Raw genomic sequence first — 11,325 nt, 5'->3', positions numbered from 1 at the left:
TATAATATTTTAGATTTTCATTTTTTTTTTTACATTGCTTTAATTTTAATTTTATTTTAATTCTTAGAGAATACTTTTTAGAATACCTTATAATTCCTAGGTATATAAGGAGCGTTGGGACGTTAGCTGGGGCTCTTGTTCGCAGGAGTAAACGTTATATCAGAGCTACTACTTGAAAACGTCAAACTGACTTATCATTGAGGGTAAGGTTACAGTCCCTCAAAAGCTGTGTGCATGTGCATGCATTTAGCGGAAATAAGTGTACAACACAGTCTCCATCTTTTGTTGAACATATAGCTTGTTATTGTCAATGTTATATTACAATGAACGAGCTCCCAAGTGTCTCCTCAAACCAAGTTACAAGAGGAAAGAAATCCTGTCATATTCAGTTTATCCAAATTAGCCTTATCATTACGGATGTTCGTTAAGGCACTCGTAATAAATCCTCGTTAATCTTGTAATCATACCCGTTCTTGTGCGATCAAATATTCATTGCGTCATTATGACGACTGGAGGCAGATGGGCCGACCTCTGCGCATTGACAAAGATGACCCTCTTCGTGGAAAACGCGGTTTGCCAAATGTCGCTTGCACTCGTCGCTAGATTTTTATCCTGTGCCCCGTACTTGGAATTCGTTGCACAGACTGATAGGTTTTCGTCTCCCTCCTTATAACATATTGGCACTTTTAGTCAATGATAAAATTTCAAAATTTATAGTAAATGCTTAAAATTAGCGAACATTACTAATAAGAAAAGGAATTACACGTGAAATATACACAGAGAGCAGCTATTTGCAAATTAATTTTGCATGCACCGATACTTTGAGACCGGTTTAAATGTCCGATAAATATGCAATAAATATGCAAATAGTGTTATTCAATACTGATATTCTGTAGATGTTAATTTCATAGACTTCTCGGAACTTCACCAGAATTATTGTAACAAATATTATCCACCCTGGCTGATATTAGGAAATTTGAATTATTTATTTTTATCTTTTCTGCAACTTTATTAGACCATGGGGGTCGACTCAATGCTAGTGTCGATTGCAATGCTATTCTACAGTAAATTTGTCCTATGACGTGTTCTCCTGATCTGATATACAATTCCCGTTTCTGAAATTCTGCATTATTTGCACTAAAATATTCTATTTTATCAGAGGCATATTTCTGCCATAACTTGTCAGATAATTAAGTCGACTTATCAGATAATCATGCCGACTTGTCAATTAATTACGCCAACTTGTCAGTTAAATCATGTCCACTCGTCAGTTAATTATGTCGATTCGTCTGTTGATTCTGTCCACTTGTCAAATAATAAAAAGTGAGAAAATAACCGTAAAATGCTTTCACATCCAATATGTGTCATCCTTTTAATGATCTGACAAGTCGACATAATGATCTGACAAGTCAACTAAATGCTCCGACAAGTTGATCTAATGATATTTTGTCGAGTTGTCAGATGATAATGTTGAATTGTCAGATAATTATGTCGAATTGTCAGATTGTGATGTTGACTTGTCGGATATTGAGACGGAAAGTAGATGTTAGCCAATGACATTCATTCATTCATTTTTATTCGCTCAAACCACAATGGAAGTGGTACATGAGGTACAATACAGAAATTTCAAGTATCAATACAAGTAATGTCAGAGGAATGTATATAGGTATGCAAATAAACAAAGTGAAATATATACATAAATATGTACAAAAAATTATGTGTTAAGGGAAACATACTAATTCGTATATCTTTAAAATAAACATGCACAGGTTTTTAAGGTTTTAACATTACTTGTTGACATGATTTCATAAAATTTCAAATACATTTGGTCTCGTACAATATTTTCTGTGTAGATATTTTTTTCTTATACCGGATAAAGCACTGAACTCTAATACAAAATGATATTCATCTGCAATTTTTGTTTCATTACATTAAACACATACTCTTTCGTTATATGGAATACTAAACCATCGACCAGTCTCTACTGGGAGGCGATGGTTCGTGGTACGAAATTTCAAAAAGATGCTACTGAGTTTCTTAGGCAGATTTTCAAGATAAGATTCCAGACCAAAACTTGTTTTAAAAATTCTGTACATCGTACCCTTGGAAGAGCTGAAAACATCACTTGACCAAGTCTGGACAAATTGATCCTTAAGACTTTGTTTTAAAGCGTTTGTTATCCATTTTTCATTCACAGTACCTTGTTCATACCATATATTAGTTAGTCCACATATGTTCAAAATTCTATGAATACATTCAAACTATGGAATTTTAAATGTGCCATTATAGTACTATGTATATAAATATTTGTAAAGAATATTTACTATCTTGTTTTCATGACTAAATGTTAATTTGACCCAACAAGAAATCATTCTAGTATACACATAATACAGATTTAATATAATAAATAATATAATAATAGATAGATTATACACATTCTAGTATACACATAAATAGGGAAACGTCCCGTTTCGCCATATACCATAAATCACATATCAGAATTATTTTCTCCTCCGCCCCATGTATCTTCTTACTCCTTTCAGACCCTTCTGCTCTCCCCCCCTCTCTCTCTCCTCCTACATTTCCCTCCCTTCTCTCCCTCTCTGTACTCTCCTCCTCCCACTCATTTCTCTTTCCCATTTTTGTCACCCTGTCTACCCCTCCTAATCATTATATGACAGCATAAACTTTGCTAGGTTCTTGCAAATCGACGGGAACAAAATATCAGGCTGCGCAATTATCAATGGAGGAGTTCCAAGGAGTCCAGAGTTATTTATCCACATGGTGGCGGATCTCCAACTTTCATTGATGGTATCCTCCGTCAAATCCATTTAGAATTGGTCTTTTGAAAACCAATTTAATTGGTATAAATACCTCCAAAATTGATTATTTTATATGTAAAAGAACCGGGATTTCCTATATTAAACATAAATTTTACTGAAATAGAGCGGGTGTCAAAGAGCAAACTTCTTGGAGACGTTATAAGACAAGATCTGAAGTGGCGCCCACAACTGAAAAAGTCTCAAAACGTCTATTCTACTTGCGCCAACTGAAATCTTCCGGATTAAGTGAGAGTAATTTGGTTAGAATATGCAAATCCTTTATAAGACCAATTTGTGAATATCTACGCCTGGTGTGGTTCCCAGTCCTGATACTATCGCTCCTGGATCAAATTAAATCGATCCTAAAACGAGCTCTTAAAATCGTACGCCCATGGGACTCCTACCAAAGTGCTACAGAAACACAAACAAGATTTGATCCAGACTTCTCAAATTCTTGAAGAGAAGGTTCAAATGGAAGACGAAGGCCGCCGGCGTGGTGAAAGACGGAAACTACAAATACCTTTCTCGTACACAGAACCATCCGTGTAAGAATATAGCATGCGAGAACCATTTATGAAGCAAGACAAATGGCGTAATTAGCTACAGGAATAAGAAATTGTAACCTCACATTGTTAAACATTAATGAAACAAGATGGATACAATCAGGGCAGTGCAGATTAACAACTGGTGAACTATCACTATACCCGGATCACAAGGAACATAATACATCACGTACCCCGGCAGTACAATGTAGCAATAATACTATCCAAAACCGCACAGAAAGCATTCTTTTAATAGAGGTTAGGACCTAGTTTTATCATAGCTTCAGAAATGAACAGAAAAAAGCCTCAATTGTCATCTACTGTTATGCTCCAAAAAATAACACAGAGGAAGAAACAAAAAGATCAATTTAAAACCGGTGGCAAAGGGGTATTGACATCTGTTTAGGAAGAGATGTTACTATCTTGATGGGAGACCTCAATGCCAATATCGTAATGATAACAACGAGTGTGATGAGACAATAGGGCAGTATGGATTAGGTCAAATAAACGAAAATGGAGAAAGACTTGCAGACTTTTGGGCATTAAACAAATTGATTATAGCTGGCACAGTATTCCCACACAAAGAGGATCTACAAAGCCACATGGGTATCATCAGATCACACAGCTGAAAACCAAATAGACCATATCTGAATAATTTTTTTTTAAATCAGAAGAGAGCTAAAAGATACTAAGGTCCTTAAAGATACTAGGGTGAAACGAGCAGCAGGTGCAGCAGACCATTATCTATTGGTAACACACATAAAGCTGAAGCTTCATAAAAATAAATCACTAATAAACTCACAGATGCACATACAGTACCAGACTCTTCAAAGATATCCAACTATTATAAGAGTATTAAATAGTTGTAAAGAACAAATACCAAGTACTACAGGTTTGTAATGAACTTGTAACACTGGATTCTTCTGGGTGACATAAAGGATACCTTCATCTCAAGTTGTTAGAAAGTACCCATCCCCCTCTACCATCACAAAGAGTGGATAACAAAAGAAAGTACCCATCCCCCCCTCTACCATCACAAAGAGTGGATAACAAAAGAAAGTACCCCCCCCCCCTCTACCATCACAAAGAGTGGATAACAAAAGAAAAATAAAGAAAAGAGAAAAAAAAAACAGTAATTAAAAAGTATCACTCTCTTATATATTCCACGGATTCAACATACATGTAATTATACTAAACAGAAGGAAAAAAGAATTTGATGACAACTTGAAGTGACCAACAAGCTGACTTGTAGAAATGGATCTGGAGCGGGACAGATAACAACTTTAAGCATCATTATTGAATGGTGTGAGGAATAGAATTTCTCCCTATACTCAAGTTTCTTAGGTTATGTAAAAGCATTCGACTGCATAGACAAAAAGACGATATAAAGGTTTCTCTGACACTAATGAGTATCAAATTTTTTTTATATACGCAGTTCCTACGAACAACTGGCATGCAGGGTCATACACAGAGGATAGCCCACTGGATCATTCGAGGTAAAAACTGGTGTCTGACAAGTATATCTGCTATCATCCTTCCTGTTCCTCCTTGCAATTGGCTGGGTTTGAGATCTTTCGCACACAAGGCTCATTATCACAACCGTGTTTTAAATCAAATTGACATTAATTCCACATTTGGCAATCCTACTTATTCTCCAGCTTCATTTTCAAAAGATCAAATTCTTCGAAATTATGTTTTAGTATCAGTCCCAGTCAATGGGACGAATGACTAAGAGTTACCGTACCTATACTGCATTCCTAAACTTCACAAAAACCCTTACAAACATTGACACGTTGTTGGATCCACTAAATGTTCTATCTTTGCTCTTCACGAAAATATTACATGCTGTGGAGAAACTTTACACGTACTGTGCGACTACATATGCAAGAAGTGGAGTAAATCAAATGTGGATTCTAAAAAATTCAAAAGAACATTTAGTAAATTTGAAATTACAATTTTTCTCAAATTAACAACATCAAAACGTATGACTTTTCAACACTTTACATGACCATTCATCGTGATAAATTAAATACATCATGGAAAGTTGCTTCTTCAATTAAAATGGAAAAAGGAAATGTTCATACTTTGTGATCAGGCATTCAAAAAATCATTTTCTTAAACACCACTCCGATTCTATGCACAAGTACATTTAAAAATGCAGGAGTTCCTCATTGACAATATTTTCATAGTCTTTGATGTTCAGGTCTTCCAACAGTCTGTTGGAATTCCAATGGGCGGGAATTGTGCTCCTTTATTAGCTGGCCTGTTTTTAAATTCTTACGAGACAGAATGTATTTAAAAGCTTCTACATCAAAAGAAAAATCTCTTGTTGTGGCCTTCACCTCGACAATTAGATATATCGACGACCTATTATCTATCAACAATAGTCATTTTCATTCATATATCGATTCGATGTACCCCTCGCTGTGGCCTTCAATTCGACATATAGATATATCGATGACGTTTTGTCTATTAACAATAATAGCTTTCATTCATATGTCGAATTGATATATCCCTGTGAGCTCGAAATAAAGGACACCACAGAGTCGTCCACTTCTGCTTCATACTTAGATATTTTATTGAAAGTAGACATTAACGGCAAACTGACAACTCAACTGTATGACAAACGGGATGATTTCAGCTTCTCCGTCGTCAACTTCCCATATTTTTGTAGCAATATTCCATTATCACTTGCATATGGTGTTTATATATCTCAACTGATTCGATATGCAAGAGCTTATTCTGCGTATAGTCAGTTTTTAAATCGAGGTAAGCTACTGACAAACAAGTTGATGGTACAGGGGTTTCAACAGTCTCGATTGAAGTCAGCATTTCGCAAATTCTATGGTCGTTATAACGCTCTAGTTCGTCAATACAACCTCGCATTGGGTCAAATGCTGTCTGACGTGTTTCATACCAATTGTTAAGCCGTTCTTGGCACGTTGATTTTGACTGCGGATAACTCCGTTTACCTGATCAGGATATAGGGCTCACGGCGGGTGTGACCGGTCAACAGGTGATGCTTACTCCTCCTAGGCACCTGATTCCACCTCTGGTGTGTCCAGGGGTCCGTGTTTGCCCAACTTTCTATTTTGTATTGCTTATAGGAGTTATGAGATTGATCACTGTTCGTTATCTTCACCTTGCATCCCAGTGAACTCGAAATAAAAGACACAACAAAGTCTTCCATACTTGCTTCATACTTAGATATTTTATTGAATATACATCATTGTAGATGTTAATGGCAAATTAAGAACTCAACTTTATGACAAATCAGCTTCTCCATCGTCAACTTCCCATATTTATGTAGCGATATTCCATTATCACCTCTATATGATGTTCATGTCTCTCAACTGATTCGGTGTGCAAGAGCTTGTTCTGCGTATGGTCAGTTTTTAAATCGAAGCAGGCTACTGACAAATAAGTTCATATTACAGGGGTTTCAACAATCTCGTTTAAAGCATTTCGCAAATTTTATGGTCGTTATAACGATCTAGTTTGCCAATACAAGCTGTCATTGGGTAAAATGCTGTCTGACGTGTTTCATCATCGGCCCCAGGAGCGGCCGATCTATTTGTGGTTGTGTTAGAAAGTGCGCATGGGAAAATGAGAAATAATTTTGTATTGTTTCGATAGAATGATTCCTTAATATCAATAACATTTATAAAAGTTCTGAATAAAGGATTTTAAAAATGTACATTTATATATAAGAGTTGATAACTGTAATCAATACGTTTCATTTTTATTCATTATTAAACAAATATTATGAATTTACGATTTATACAAAGTTTTAAAAGTAATCCCCGGAATGGCACTGTGCAAAATATAGATGCAACTCATTATGACTTTCCTAATATTAATTAGAATGAATTTATAAAAACAAAAGTTATTTTGGATTGAATATGCTGGAGCTGCAAATATTTTTATATATGTATATCTTGATTATTGCTCTGTTTAAAATCCATGACGCGAAATTCGGAGTTTAAGACAAGTATAGCCAGTTTAGCAAATAATATAGCCAGGATCAAGTGACATATATCCGGGGTATGTCTTGCCATTACATTCTATTCATACACTATATGACACATTCACCACATTGGGAGAGGGATAAAATACGCTATATGTGCCCAACCCCTTTCACTATTTGTGAATAAAATTATTATAAATTGAATACATACACCACATTTCTGAAGCATACATGTATTTGGTATCTGCAATCTATTGAAATTAAAAATCTAATGATATTCATGTTTGCTTCATTTGCATGTCATCATGATGGTACTTCAACATTTTATAGATCAATTCAGCTTCTTCAATGCAATGTTGCCTTATAAGCATGGGCGGGTTTAGGATTTTAATTTAGAGTAGCGTTGGAAAAAGTATGAGAGACAAGGGTCTATTGGTTGCTTGTTGGTCCCCATTTTGCCCTGATGGGGGCCAAAGGGGGTAAAGACCCCGGGTCTTTACGGTAAGTATATTTTAATAATGAAATCTGGTGTAAAACTAATCGAATTTTTAAGTAGGTATGCTGCAATCTATTCTGGAAATAAATAATGTTTCAGTTTTAAACTTCAACTAATCATGTTTTTTATAAAGCTGTTGGCTGCCTGTGCCTAACATCTCTTTCATAAACAGACTTGGGTGAAGTCCATATTTTTTAAATATGTTTTCTCTGAGTTTCCTTGATATACATGTTGTAGCACTTGTAAGTTTAAGATCTTTTGAGGCGTACCTGCTGATTTTAAGATGATTTATTTTAAATTGTGCTGCATTTTAATACGGACACATCCAATATTGAAACCTAAAAATTGATATTTCCTTCATTTATAATTCTTTTGAAACTCTCAAGTACTCTTACATAAATGATATATTAAAGGTATTTTTAAAGTGGGTATTCAGCTTAGATTGTTTCATAATTTTGTTTCCATTTTTGAACATGATATTTCATATAAAAATCTCTGCGTGTTTCTTTTGGATATTTGAAATTTTAGCGGCAGAGTTTATACTTTGTATTAAAATTATCTACCAATTGAGGCCGTTCTTTACACACTGGTTTTGACTACGGATTACTCCGTTTACCCGATCGAGATATAGGGCTCACGGTGGGCGTGACAGGTCGACAGGGGATGTTTACCCCTCTTAGGCACCTGATCCTACCTTTGGTATATGAAGGAATCCGTGTTTGTCCTACTTTTATTTTATATTATTTAAAGGAGTTGAGATTCACACAAACTCTACAGCGCCTAAATATAGGTTACCTTATACAAAATCCTCTTACATGCCCTTGTTTTTCTTTCAATTATAGTTCAGCTGTTTATGTCGCTACTGGTGATGTAAATATAGTTAAAATTACGTCCTGAATTCTAAAATATGCAAAATTCAGGGACCCTGATCTTCGAATGACAACAAAACTTCATCTCTATTTTGAATTATGTCGAAGATTATGCAAGACTTTTTATGAAGAAGAAGACCTTGACACTTGGTCAGCGTGGAGTACAATAGAAATATTAAAATATTGTATTGGTCACGCTAAAACAAATGTACGTACCATCTATCCTTCTGTGTTTAGTTAACCAGATGTGATGAAAGAATTAGATAGGGTTCTAGCTGACAAACCATGTAACAATATTGTCTTCGTTTGTAAAGCTCGTCATTACAACTACATTTTAACAGAACTTTGCTTTTTTTCATATTTGGTTATCTAACGTACAGTTAAAAGAATGGGTTTTCTTCAAAATCACGTCCCAATTTTAAACACATCTAATATCACCGTGGATGGGACGAATGGATTTAACTTACCGTACTTATACTGGATTTCAAAACTTCACAAACCCCTTACAAACGAAGATACATGGCAGGATCCAGTAAATGTTCTACAAGTCCCTATGTTTAATTATAACGAAAACAATTCCAATGTTATTTATTACAATTGTTTTGATTGAACAAAAATAAAGCTGAACAAGAGTTTATACATCAATAAATCCGAAAACGCGATGTATTCATACACGCCTGAAAACAAATAACATAGTGCGGGAAACTATTCAAATTTTTGCAATTGATAATAAAGTGAATGAAGTGGAATTACATTTTATAAGAATCAAACATTCTTTTTGAAGAATTTATCGATGTGTAAACTCCGGACATTTTACTCACAAACTTAACATAAAAGTGCTTCGCGCTTTTATTCAGTTTGTGAGTAAAATGTCCGGAGTTTACACATCGATACATTCTTCAAAAAGAATGTTTAATCCTATAATATCAACTGCTTTGACAGAGAAACTTTACACGTATTGTGCCACAACATATGCGAGAAGTGGTGTAAATCAAATGTGGATTCTCAAAAATTTCAATGAACATTTAGTAAATTTGAAATCACAAAACGTTGACAAAATTAACAGCATCAAGTGATAAATGCCGGAAGTTGATGATGGGGAAGCTAGGTCTTCCCGTTTGTATTAAAGTTGATTTGTTAGTTTGCCGAAACATCTATGTTCAAGAAAATATCTTAAGTATGAAACAGATGTGGTATCTTTTATTCATTGTGTGTAATTAAAAGTTCGGGTGCAGTAGTAGAAGCATATGTACATGTATACTTGAAGAAAATACGGGGTGTCGACTTGAACTTTAGATATGATGGAATACACGTGCCCATGGTATGCAATCATGACAAAGAATGATCCTTACGTTGACGGCATTTGTTCCTTTGTTAGCAAATTCTAATTTAATGAATCTTTATGCAATGTGAAAAAATACCATCCCATTCACATTATTTCCACATGCACTGTAAGACTACACATTATCATTGCACCAATGTGGGGAAAGCGATGCCTAGTGTAGCGGTGCCTGGTGTTCTAATCTAGTGATCTTTTCGTTGTCTACAAAAAGGGGTAGTTAAAATTGAGCTGTTAGAGTTATGGTAAAAACTTTTTTTTCAGAATTATTACCCTCAAAGACAAGATAGAATGATCCGGGTAATCAAAAATGTTTATAGAAGGGTTGATTACCTCTATACGTAATTCGAATTTATGTTCCGAATTTTTTTTATGTTAAGTGACCCCTTAGTTTCCCCCACATAAATCATTCCAAATAGGTCACTTGCCTAAACATTGCATGATTTTGTTTCGTATTTAGACTACTAACATATAAATTTCTATTTATCAAAATACATGTATCGCGTTTTACAGTGTTTGACAGGACATTTACAGATGGAGCACGTCATGTCCGAAAAGAAATTATCAAAGATGTCTCATTGAAACTTTGCATATATGTACCAGAACTGGCCATTTGACGACTGTACATATAAAAAAATCTTTGATATTCCGAAGGATAATCCGAGGAGCACCAACCGTTATCTCAGAGCCTGTGACTCTCGTCGTCCCCACAGAGTGACACCTTTTAATGCTGGGCGATGTGACAGCCAGTATGGAATCGTTATTCTTGTCAATATTCATGATAGAATACTGAGTATATATCGAGCGACAAGTATCATCGGGGACAGAGTATCCACTAGTAGAAATACATGCTGGGTAGTTAAATAAAAAAGATGAAGACAACAGAGTGATCAATCTCACAAATCCAGTAAAGAGTACAAAATTGAGAGCAGGACAAAACACAGACTCCTGTAAACACCAGAGGTGGGGTCAGGTGCCTAGGAGGAGTCAGAATCCACTGTTGACCGGTTACACTCGCCGTGTCCTTTCTATTTTGACCAGGAGGCCTCCGTGGCCGAGTGGTTAGAGCATCGCGCTCAAAAGCACACAGCCTTTCACCTCTGTCGGCGCGGGTTCGAACCCGCTCGCGCCGGTAAGTGAGAAGTTTCCCAGTTTACTTTCGGAAGGTCGGTGGTCTCTTCCCAGGTACATTGTATCTGGGTTCTCTCTTCCACCAATAAAAATTGGGCGCCATCAGAAAACTGAAAAATTGTTGAGTTTGGCGGAAAACATCAATCAATCAATCTATTT

This window comes from Ostrea edulis, chromosome 5 (assembly GCF_947568905.1).
Source record: "Ostrea edulis chromosome 5, xbOstEdul1.1, whole genome shotgun sequence".
Taxonomy (NCBI): Eukaryota; Metazoa; Mollusca; class Bivalvia; order Ostreida; family Ostreidae; genus Ostrea; species Ostrea edulis.
Note: the sequence above shows the minus strand (reverse complement) of the source record.